This window comes from Puma concolor, chromosome B3 (assembly GCF_028749965.1).
Source record: "Puma concolor isolate L17-30 chromosome B3, mPumCon1.1.hap2, whole genome shotgun sequence".
Lineage (NCBI taxonomy): Eukaryota > Metazoa > Chordata > Mammalia > Carnivora > Felidae > Puma > Puma concolor.
In genome coordinates, this window is record NC_141672.1 from 80,821,778 (window position 1) to 80,834,640 (window position 12,863).

Here is a 12,863-nt window from a genome sequence, read left to right on the forward strand (position 1 = left end):
ATTTTTTCCATATTTTGGATTAATTTTTCTCAGGATAGATTCCCAGAAGTCAAATTACTGGGTCAAAGGCTATAAATATTTTTATGGCCCCTTATATCATATTGCCAAGCTGTTTTCCAAAAAGGAGGTACCAATTTATAAAATAACATCAACAAAATATAAGAACACCATTTTTAACATCTCTACCAGCATTGAGTTTTATGAAAATAATTTTTGTTTTTCTTGCTAATTTAAAAGGTGTCTAGAAAAACTACTGTCTTATTTTGAATGTCTTTGATTGCCAACTCAAATATATTTCCATGTGTTTATTTATGAGCTCTAATTTCTTCATGCAAGTTGTCTGTTAGCTCTTGGAATATTAATGTTTCTCTTATCAATTTGCATGAAAACGTTACATAATAAAGGTGACAAGACATTGGCTGTTAAATTCCCTGCAGCACTTCCCCATTTTGTCTGACTTTGAATTCTGGTTATTATATATTGCAATATTTTGCAAACATAAGCTTTTAATATTTATGTCATCAGATTTACTGCTGTTATTCTCCTTTGTGATTTCTTCTTGACCTTTTAAATTTACAAAATCGTTGTCCTTTCAGAAGTACTACCAAAATTTGGATATTTTAGTTTTTCTAGTTTTTACATTAACTCTTTAGTCCTTACGTGTTTCAGTGCCTATGAAATAAGTAACCAATTATCCCACCTGCATTTGTTAAATAATTCTGCCCTTCCTCACTTATTTCACTCTTTCAACAAATATTTAAGTGCCTCCTTCATAGCAAACCTTCTCTGAGCACCAAGGCACAGCAGTAAATAAAAACAACTTACACTGTGTAATTTGCTTTACTTATACATAACGTATGCCAATTTCGAGACTCTTTATCTTCTTGTAGACTTAATATCCTATAAGGTTCAGGAAGCTTACTTTACCAGCACTAAAGCAGACTTTTCTTGGAATGAATTCCTATTTACTAATTTTATTGGGACATAGCTCTCTTAATGACTTGTACATCCTATACATGAAGAGCCAAAAGGTGCCTTGGTTGGTGTGCATGAATTCAGTACCAAAATCAGGCTACAAGAGCCACACTTGTACCTCCAGAGAGGACAGTCTTGCCAATAGGTTATATTGTTTCAGTCCAGTTGGATGAGGCACCCTTTTCCCCTGGAGGAGCTGTGCCAAGGTTATTGCTTTGACACTTTTTTTTTTTTTTTTTTTTTTGCTTTTTTGACTGAACCAGCTCCCCTATGGAATGACACATTTTTTTCTTTGGAAATACTAATGTATTCAGTACAATCATGGTTAGATCTTAGTGTCTTAGGAATCACACTGTCTTTGAAGTGACTTTGTATTACTCTGTCTTAATTTATTACGTCTGATTAAAGTTTATCCTTAAAAGGATAATTGTACCTCCTTTAATTTCAAATTCCTCTAGCCCCCAAATATAGATATCATCACGTGGCTGGATTGTTTCATTTACATTTTTATTATAATTCATTATTTTGTAATGAGAATGAGTAGCCTGCAAAATTTCTGCATTAAAAAAACGTATTTTTTTTGGAAAATATCCATGTAAATATTTAAAATGAGATGTATTTTTATATCATAATCTGATGGCTTAACCCATCCTACTCTGATGGTTATGTGTTAAAATCTATTATTACCAATAAATCTCTCAATCTCTTATTGCGGTTTTTGCTTAGCATTTTGATGCTGTGTTAGTTGCCACATTCGAGAACATAAATTCTTATTTTAATTGTGTTATTAATTGGCTGTTAAGTAAAAAATTAATTCACAAATCATCTTTCTTCTATTATCATTGCCACTCTCATTCTGTTGTTTTGCTTGGTAAATCTTTGATCATCCTTTTATTTGTAACTTTATGTATCTTTCTGGTGGTTTTTCCAAGTCTTGTTGTGATGCCTGCCTTCAGAGACATTCTAGGGATTTATATTTATTATCCCACATTAACCCAAGACTTGCAAAAGGTCCAACGGACAGCACAGTACACTTGGTACCGATATATTTGAAGCTTTGTATGGTCTTGGCAATGGAGCCACCCCTGTGCTCACCATAGGGCATGCTTTCTGCTGTGTGAATACATGTCTCAACTTTTGAAAGCACCCTAGCCTTAAGTGCCAGGAATTATCCAACTTGGCTTAAGGGAGAATACATGTCTTCTTAATGCTCCATTAGTAATTAATGAAGGAAGCAAACACAGTTTCCTTTATGGAAGGCCTGCCAAGGCTCTGTTTACCTCTGTGCACCAGTGCCATTAAAATGAATGCAGCACTTGTTAGGAAGCAGATGTTCAGCACCAAGCAGATACATTATAACACAGGCTCTTTTAAAACTACATTTAATGACATCGAATCAAGAAACACTGAGGTAGGGACTGTGGGAGATACATGGAAGTAACAAATGCTATCCTTTGCTCTCCAGGAGCTTAAATGTTATAGACAAGAAACCACAGATAGGAAATAATTAGAAAAATGATATAGTTGACTTTGCAACCAAATGCTAGTTATCTGGTTCATTATGTTTAGATTATGTTAATTTATTTTACCTGAAACCAGGTCAATTAACACGTTATGATGTGATGGATGCTATTTCTTCCATCTGTCGTAGTTTCAACCAAACACATATATTTTTTTAAGTTTATTTATGGTGGGGGGGGCAGAGAGAGAGGGAGAGAGAGAATTCCTCTCTCTGGAGAGGAGAGAGAGAGGTTCAATGCTGTCAGCACGGAGCCAGATTCAGGGCTCAAACTCAAGAACTGTGAGATCATGACCCGAGCTGAAATCAAGAGTTAGACACTTAATCGACAGAGCCACCCAGGTGCCCCCCAAACACATATTTTAAAATCATTAATTAGTCAGTTTTAAGAATATGTATTGAGCACACACCACATATCAAGACTTGGACTAAAAGTGCTGGAAGGTCAGCGATGAACCAGGTAAATGTGGGTCCTACTTTCACAGAGTTTACAGACGACAAAAGATACACAAAGAAGGACACCCTTGAAATGCAGGGTTGTAACGCATTCATAATGTAACTGGGATACAGCAAGATGTCACGCATATGAAAAGAGAAACATCTAACCCACATGTAGGACGGATGACTTTTTTGCAGGGAGGAACACACCATTGGTTACGTTAGGTGCTGTTGAACACGTAAATGTAAAAGACATGGTTCAAGCTCTCTAATTGGTTCTTCATTCTAGGTTCTTCAAGGCTACCACAATGAAACAGTGATCTACGATAAGATACATCCCTTGACATAATTCATTATGGTATAAACTTCAAAAGAGGTGAAATTCAGGAAACAGGGAATCCGCCAGGAAAACATCCATGGAAGAGGTGACCCTTGAGTTGATTCATGAAAGACAGGATCCATTCTTGCAGGTGGCAAAGGAAAGACCACAAATGACAACACAGAAATAGGTGCAAGCAAGGAATGTTTGAGCATCAGTGATGAGCACTATTGGGGAAGGGAGGAGCTGGATGGGAGGGGAGAAGGCCGATGCCAAGCAGAAAAGTATGAATTAATACAGCAATAAATAGCAATGACACTTTCTAGGCAGGAGAGCGATGTAATAATTGGATGTCACATAGAATGTTAAGTTAGCATCAATTTAAAGCCCTCGCTCCCACCTAAAGGTCATATCAGAATCACACGAGTAATTTTTTAAAAATTCCAATGCCCCCTACTCCAGAACCACTGTATCCAAGTGTCCTTCTGAAGACCACACTATACAAAGGTAGACTGGAAGGAAGTTTAGACGCCCTGCTATAAGGCCACTGCTGAAACTCAGGGGTGAAGCGACGAGGACTAGGGTTAGGGTGGCCACAACATGAGTAGAAAAAAAGAAAGATTTCAAACAGTGCACAAGGGGAAGAGGAGTCAAGAGCCCATGAGGTTTCCAAAGTGTAGAGGCCCCCGACTGGAGAAAATAATGCCATCAGTAAAGACACGATCTTTCACTACAGCTTTAAATTTATTTCAGGCAATTAATTAATTCTATCCTGTGATGATACTTAATTTGTCTGTTTCCATCCTAGCACTCCACAAACGTCTCTAGAATAAAGAGAAAATATTTAATTCTTGCCAAATAGGTTTTCGGCTCAGTTTTGTTTATATAAACTTTGCTTCCTTTAATAAAATTGGTACCATGCAGCTGTTTATGCTCAAGCTCTAGGCCATCAGATTTTCTTTGCATTGTTATGGCAGTAAAGTGTCAGTCAGCTGTACTGTTCAGGGGCAATGGAAGCAGGGAGTGGGGAAGAAGGAGAAGAAGACCCAGGTTGGTCTGATCCGGGCCAAAGCTGTTAAGTCTCCTTCTTGGCCTGTGCTGGAACTCTCCATAAAAATCTGTGGAGGCACTTTTCCACATCTTGGGGGACTTCTCTAACAGCTTTCAGCTCTTTTCTGCATCCCCATCCCCTGCCTTGTGCCTGGTTTCTCCCTCCTCTGTACGTCGCTTTTAGACTGGCAATTCTCTTGTTTCATTCAGTTGGCTTATCTGGTCAACCTCATCTCTGATTCCCCCCCATGGACTTGTGCAATGTCAACATGGCAGCTCTCAGCAAGACTCCCGAGGACCACCAGCTGGGCCCCGCACCTCCAATATTCATTTATCCAGGAAAGGTACTAGCTTTCTTTCTGGTTAATTTAAAACTGCCCTCCAAACAGTCATGGGCTTTTTGTGTTGCATCAGTTGAGTTGTTGAGTTGTTTAGTTATAGCGTAAATCTCTGGTATCACACCTTACCTTGAGGTCATTTGACTTTCCTCAATGTCATGCATTAAAAAAACAAAACAAAACAAAACAAAACAAAAACCTGAGTGAAGTTTCCAATTATTGTGACATCTTACGTACCTCTTTCCTGGAGAATGTGGTTTTCCATATAGTATCCACATCACTGAAGCATCCCCTTGTTAACATCCAGATTCATTTATTTAACCATTTTAAAGGAAAATGTTCACTATGAATTTTAGGTAAAGACTTTAAACAGTGGCCTTGGAATGTGACTTTCCCTCCTCTTGATAATTTGGGACCATCATTGTCAATATCAATGACTATACTGTGATGCAACAGAGTGTGTTCTCAGAGTAAGGAAGTGCGCACAGTGATATCACCCTACTACACGGTCCCAGCTGCTGTGGCTTTTACAGCTCTTCATCTCCTCCCTCCTTTATAAGCTGTTAATCCTAGTCATCCCAGATCCTTTTCACAAGGAAGTATATACGTATATAAATAAAGAGCGGGCCTACGTCCTGCAAATTCCCTTTTCTAATTTGCTTTACCACACACGTAAATCACGTGTGGATCTTCTCAAAAAGCAGGTTCTGACGAACAAGGTAGGGTGGGGCCTGAGAGCGTATTTCTAACAAGCTCCCGGGTAATGATGATGTTGTCAGTTCACACATGACACTTTCAGTGATAAGCGGCTAGAAAGTGAGAGAGCCAGACTTATTCGAATTATACATAAAATAAGATTAAATTATCTCTGATAGACAGTCACAGAATTTGTGACATCCAGGGTGGCTGCTGTGAGGCATCTAAAGTCCACTTGAGATTTCAGATAAAAGAGCTGTGGCTACTGTTGACATCCTTTTATTGAAAGTTTTATTCTAATTATAGAGGCATTTGCTCACATTTTGTAAGGAAAGGATCCCACTGCATCCTTTCTCATTCAACGAATCCTGTGAGAATTAGAAGTCAATACTTCGGTCTTGAAGGGAAGTTCTCACAAGTGATGTCCTTCACAGAGCCTGATGCCCTCACACCAAAATCCAAGAGTCCCTCCTGGCTGGAACTGGTGGGCACAGTTTTGGTAAGTCAAGGTGAGACTTATTAAAGAAGATAAATGGGGGGGCGCCTGGGTGGCGCAGTCGGTTAAGCGTCCGACTTCAGCCAGGTCACGATCTCGCGGTCCGTGAGTTCGAGCCCCGCGTCAGGCTCTGGGCTGATGGCTCGGAGCCTGGAGCCTGTTTCCGATTCTGCGTCTCCCTCTCTCTCTGCCCCTCCCCCGTTCATGCTCTGTCTCTCTCTGTCCCAAAAATAAATAAAAAACGTTGAAAAAAAAATTTAAAAAAAAAAAAAAAAAAGAAGATAAATGGGGTCCTGCACCACTATTGCTTTTGGGTACCATTAGAGTTTCAATAGTTTCAAAGTACTTTTATATCCTCATTAAAAATGTTTCAGTGAGGTAAGACAAGAATTACTACTCATAACTGAGAAAGCGAGTCCTAGGAGACCGTTACGTGCCTGAAGCCACTCAGCAAGTTGGTGCTATTTGGAGACTGGGACCCCAGCACTGTTCCCACTCCACCGTGGCACCAGGGGAGCCCCTCAAAGGCCCTATGCAGCCATCCCATACCCTTTACAGGGGATTTTCATCTTCCCAAGATCAGCTCTAGCTCCAGAGAAGTAGTTGGGAGAATGACCTGTCAGAATAACAGGGGCCGCTCTCATGTTTTCTGGCTCCCTCTGGGGTTCCAAGGGGTCAGAGACCAGGGGGGGTCATCTTCCCACCACAGCCGGGCCCCAGCAGAACGACTCCGGGATGGGGAGCCAACCGTGGTCCTCGCTCCTGTGGTTCGGAGGTGTCTGTGCCAGCCTTGTGCCAGGGGTTCAGGGCCTCGAGATGCAGCCCCTGCCCTGCGGACTCTGCCTCACCATTCGGTAACACCATGACAGACTCACAGCCGGCGGTGTCCCCTGCGGCCCCAGCCGCCCGCAGTGCCACACCAGGGCTGCCCGTGGACCCACACCAGCAGGCATCCGTGCTGGGCAATAAAGGAGACTTGTGGCCGGGCAGCCTGGTGCCAAGGAGCCTGTCAGCCACCTCATAAAAAGGCAGCTCCGTGAGCTGCGTCTGGCAGGGAGTGGGCACGCTCTCCTGAATACCAGCCATTCAGCTGAAGGGACAGGAGCCAGCAGTTTTCACTTAGGTCACCACAAACAGCAGACGCTAAAAATACCCTGCGGTCTGGGCCTTCGTTCCTCCTGTGTGTCCCCATACATCATTTACAAAGCCACCACCAGTTTTTCTCTTGTCAATGGTCTGGGACACAGAAGCATCACATAGGTGATTCCAGTGAAAGCTGCCTGGCTTTGGTTTACCCCCACACTCCTGATTGAGAGCGGGGCTGGAGGAAGGCAGAGTAAAATGGGGCACATGTGGAGTGGAACCTGGCTTCCGAGACCGCAGGGCAGGCATGCAAAGGGAGGACGCGGGACACGGCCAGCGTGCAGCACCAAGGCGGCCACGAGGGGACCAAGAGAAGCCCGCATCCTCGGAGATCCTGAGGGCCACCCTGAGGAAGGGCCTGCAAGATTTGTTTCGTCCCCGCATTTGAGGCAAATACATAATTTTTACAGAAAGTACTATCGCTTCTCGAAGATCGGAGGACTAAATTGTCACTTCCCGTATAATCCACACCTTGGCCTTCTCCTTAGTACAACATTCAAGTAGCTATGCTACACCTGATTGCCTGCACGGCAGCAAAGAACACAGAAGCATGGAGAAAAGGGCTGGAGAAAGACACACAACTTAGCTCTTATTAATGGGGGAGGGGGGATACCTGAAAAAACTGGTCACCTTCAGGGTGGGATTTTAAAATGTTAGATGTCTAACATTCACCTTTCTGCTTCCTACCGGCTAAATCATTTAAATGAGCCAAAAAGAAGAACAGATAAAGAGTAATTTCTGTATGTGTGCTTCCTCAAAATGAACTCTGTTATATTAAGGCATTTTTACCTTGGTTCCTGGTAAGAAATGAGAGTGCCCCAAATCAAACATGTTTTTGAAAAGCAGCTAATTTTCATTTAGTGAGGACCCTCAGAAAGGACAGCACCTTTTATACCAAGAACCTTTTTTAGCTTCCTGTTGTTAGGACTCTGGGTTCAAGTCCACATTCTGTCACACATCTGAGACTACCCCAATCTCTCTGGATCTTAAATCCCTTCTTTTGAACTTGGGGATAGTATGCTTGTGGGGATCAAATAAGAGATTATATGCAAAATGCTTAGCTCGCTGCCTGGTATGTATGTAGTAAGCACTCAATAAATGTTGGCCACTTTTATGATCCAATCAACACTTCCTAACAGCAGAATTAACAGAGCCCAAATTAACAATCCTATGATTTCTTCATTCTGATGATCACAATTCTGTATCTGAGGCACTGAGCAACAGGGGCTCAGAACAGTTGAACTTTTTGTTAACAGCAATGCCTCCTCATCCACTTTAAGTGGGTAAGTTTTACTTAAAATTTAGCAACTAAGTTACTACCTGGACTCAGCCTATTCATTTTCTTTTCAGAGCAGGCATCCTCCATTCTTTCCCAGGTGGCATAATCCCTTCTCTTAAGAATTGTCATGCAGTTATAGGGGATAAAACACGTCCACACAAACACATATCTGATGTCAGTGCCAGTTTGTGGAGGAGACCATGAGCACTGAGGGGACAGAGTAATACATGTGAGAGAATGAGGCGATGAACACAGACTCGTTTATACCGTTGGAGATGGGTGTTATGGCCTCAACTCTCCTCCTTGTTGGTAACGGAATTTGGTTGAAGCTGTTTAGAATGGTGAGGACTTATGTTGCAAAATCCACATTCTCTAAACCCATGACAAGTGACCCCAAAGCACACAGCATTTGGTAATTCAGAAAAACAAAGGAATGATTCTAGTTCTGCTGAATTGGCTTATTCACTGATTTGCCTCAGGGCAGGGGGCTGGTCCGGGCAGTTTGCTAGAACCATCCTAATGCTCTGAGTGCCAGCCTGGTCCCTCACAGGGACTTCCCCGAGTAGCCCGCATTATCATTGTGGTCGACATCATCATCATCACGATCGCACTTGACTGGCACCCTCCTAAAGGTGCAGGAGAGATCCGACCCAAGTTGAAACTGCTGTCAGAGAAGCAAAGTAAAATTCCTTGTTCAGATATTCTGTCTCGTAAGGCATTTGTTTTCATTCCTTTCCTTTCTTCTTCTGCTTCCGCCCTCATACTAGGATCTAAAAAAACTCAGGCTCCTCTGGGACCAAAGGCCACATTATCATCATCTTCTCAGAGACACGCAAACAGTGAAGGCAGCAACTCAGAGTCGAAGCGTACCGCATCTGTGGGTTTCACATCTACATATGCTCCCAATTTAGGATCACAAGCAGAGTTGTTTATTCTAGAAAAGCTTTTTAGTTCACTTTTAAGGTATTTTGCTTAGGCACTGCTGGCTTTTCAAAAGAAGAAAATGTGTATTTTTTTCCAAAGTGGTGTTTGTTTTGGCTGTTTGCTCATTTGCTAAAGTTCAAATTTTATTCTGTGAATTTAACTAATTCTGCAGCCACCACAAGCTCCACCCCTCCCACCCCCCACACCTTGGCACAAAACCCCAAATTAGAATAAAATACATTAATTTGAAAATGAGGCACTTTGAGGATAGCTGTGAATTTTGTAGGTTTTTGAAAAAGCCACTTTAATAGGTAATTTGCAGTAGCACTTTTAATCCCTTCATATAACTTTATTTGCTGCCCGGAGTGAAGTCTCTCTTTGGCAATTTGTATGGAGGCCAAGTATGTTTTTGTACTGAGGTTCAGACCCATTTGGGATCCTTTAAAACCTTTATTCTATGATTCTTGCTGAAATTATATGACTTAACTGGGCGTCAGAGTGGAGCTTAAATCGAGGTATCAATTACTGCTGAAAAAATAATGTGACATAGAAGAAAAATTGTGGTAGGGGTTGAGATTGGGTCAGGACATGGAGAAAAATGTAAAGAAGTCAAGACATAAACTCAGGCCCTTTAGCACCTGGTCCTATCTAGACTGCTGCTGGCTCCAGTTATTTAAAGCTCCCAACTTCATCTTCCTTTCTGAGCTCCCCTTGATGGATGATGCCCTTTGTCCAGAGCCGGGCCCCACATCTCTGTTCTCAAAGACGTGACAAGTCCGTGTGTCACTCCTCTAGGTAAGGTTCTCCACTAAAGATAATGAGTACTAACTACCACGTGCTACTTTGCTCCTGTGTGACATGTTTGCACCTCAGAGAATTTCTGGGGTAAATGCTGTAACTTAAAGTGGTGACTTCCCTCCCAGGAGTCCCCAGCCCCCTGATGTGCCACCTAAAGAGACAAGCGGGACAGTACAGGTTCTTGGGTGAGGAAAAGGACAGTGGCAGTGCCAGTCCTGGAAGGCAGGCAGAAATCAACTCAAGTAGGACATCAGGGGCCAGACCAGAGCCAAGTAAATGGCTAGGAGGTTTATAATTAGTGATGGGTGTGCAAGGAGATAGTGTCCAACACAAAGAGAAAAGATAGAGGAGGTCCACGGAAGCCTGGGACACAGGGAAGCAAGGAAAGGGAGAGCCAACACCAAGACATATGACAGCATAAGTGATCTTCTGTCCCAGACTCAAAGCTTTTTTTTTTTTTAAGTTTACTTATTTATTCTGAGAGAGAGAGAGAGAGAGAGAGAGAGAGAGAGAGAGAGAGAGAGAGAGAATCCTAAGCAGACTCCATGCTGTCAGCGCAGAGCCTATGTGGGGCTTGAACTCACGAACTGTGAGATCATGTCTGAGCCGAAACCAAGAGTGGGACACTTAACTGACTGAGCCATCCAGGTGGGCCCAGACTCAAAGCTCTTTGATGGTTTCATTTGAGGATGGACTTCTCCACAGCCTGGACTTTACAGGGAAGCACATCACTGGGAACACATGGCTGAGAAGGGGGTGTGGATAAAGGGTAGCAGAGACCGAGATGGGCCCGCTCTGGACAGGATGGAGATGGAGGTAGGCGAGCCGGGCAGAGCCCTCTTCTATCAGCTGACTTGGTCTCAAGAGTCTCCTTTCTGAGGTCTGTGTTGGCCGGGGAAGCAGCACTCTGGCCTGGACTGGGAATGTGGGCTCAGAAACAGAATCGTCTCATATGGCAGTTCCTGCTCTACGCACCTATAAATTAAGACCAGGGGACTTGATGTGAGTCAGGGAAGGCCTTCTGGGCCATGACAAAGAAATGTCTCATTTGGCCTAACAAACTGGTGCCTGCATTGACTATTGACTCCCTACTTCCCTTTCTCCATCCAAAGCTGCTGTAAATAAGTAGGTGTTTTTTTTTTTTTTTTAATGTTTTTATTTATTTATTTTTCAGAGGTGGTGGGGGAGAGATTAAGCAGGGGAGGGGCAAGGAGAGGGAGACACAGAATCCAAAGCAGGCTCCAGGTTCTGAGCTGTCAGCACAGAGACTGACGCGGGGTTCAAACCCACAAACTGTGAGATCATAACCTGAGCTAAAGTCAGATGCTCAACTGACTGAGCCACCCAGGCGCCCCAGTAGGTGTCTTTTATAAATAGCTAGTGTAAACATTTGTTTTGGACAGGGATCTCTTTGTAGGACACACTTTACTGTTTCTAATTTTCAAGCAGTTATTACCTTTTTCTTCTTTTTTTAATTACTTTTTTCATTTATTTATTTTGAGAGAGAGAGACAGCGCAAGTGTGGGAAGGGCAGAGAGAGGGAGACAGAATCCCAAACAGGATCCATGCTCTCACCTCAGAGCCTGATGCAGGGTTTGAACCCATGAAACCGCAAAATCATGACCTGAACCGAAACCAAGAATCTGTGGTTTAACCGACTGAGCCACCCAGATGCCCCTCTTCTTTTTTTTTTTTTTTAATATTTATTTTTATTTTTGACAGAGACAGAGACAGAGCATGAGTGGGGGAGGGGCAGAGAGAGAGGGAGACAGAATCTGAAGCAGGCTCCGGGCTCTGAGCTGTCAGCACAGAGCCTGACACGGGGCTCGAACTCACAGACTGTGAGATCATGACCTGAGCCAAAGGTGGACGCTCAATCGACTGAGCCACCCAGGCGCCCCCCTCTTCTTTTTTTAATTCCAGCCCTGGGAAAGGAAAACAGGTGGTGTGTGTGTTGGGGAGGCAGGGGTGGGAAGTTCAATCAGATGGAATCTTCTACAACCCTCTGGTACAGTTTCCCTGGCCTGTAGTTTTCCTACCTCACACAAATACTCCCAACTTCTTCTTTTTGTATCCACATAATCTCTGCCTGGTATTAGTAAGAATAAAACAACATCTTCGGGGGAGCACTGGGTGTCATATGTAAGAGATGAATCACTGGGTTCTACTCGTGAAGCCAAGACCACGCTGTATGTCAACTAACTTAAGAAAACAAAACAAAACAAAAAGAAGAAAACAACATCAAAAACAACAAAAACCGCTTAGCTCCTTATTAGAGTGTCAGCTAAGTGCCAGGCAACATGCCTGGGGTGAGGACCCAACGGCATGTTGAAGGAGACACAAAGGTGTTTGGGTCACAAAGCTGTGTGGAAAGTGGCAGAAAACTCACACTAATGGGGTCTAGAAGAGAGGCATCTGGCAACACATACTCAGGCAGGTGAGGCACCCCATGTGTGGTAGACACTGAAATTATAACTCACATGCTTCTTCTGAACCTTAAAAATGGTAGGGCGCCTGGGTGGCTTAGTCGGTTGAGCATCTGACTCTTGATTTCAGCTCAGGTCATGATCTCATGGTTCATGGGATCGAGCCCTTCGTTGGGCTCCGTGCTGATGGTGCAGAGCCTGCTTGGGGTTCTCCCTCTCCCTCTTTCTGCCCCTCCCCTGCTTGCACACATGGTGCATGTGGTCTCTCTCAAAATAAATAAACGTTTTTTTTCAGTGACAATCTTTCTTACCCACAAACGGTAACAGGGATAAAGAAGGCATAATTCAAATTCACAAATAAATCTAGACTCACATTTAACACATACATTTGTAAGACATTTTAAAAAATAGCTTTAAAAAATAATTAAAAAAAAATCTGAAATGGCTTCAGGCTCTCCAGCT

The 12,863-nt window shown here is 43.0% G+C and overlaps 1 protein-coding gene across 2 annotated transcripts in view; it reads right to left on the bottom strand.

Moving 5' to 3' along the window:
- Positions 1-12,863, bottom strand: part of SCG5 (secretogranin V) — a 60,157-nt gene that overhangs the window by 16,800 nt on the left and 30,494 nt on the right. The gene's annotated exons all lie outside the window — the stretch shown is intronic.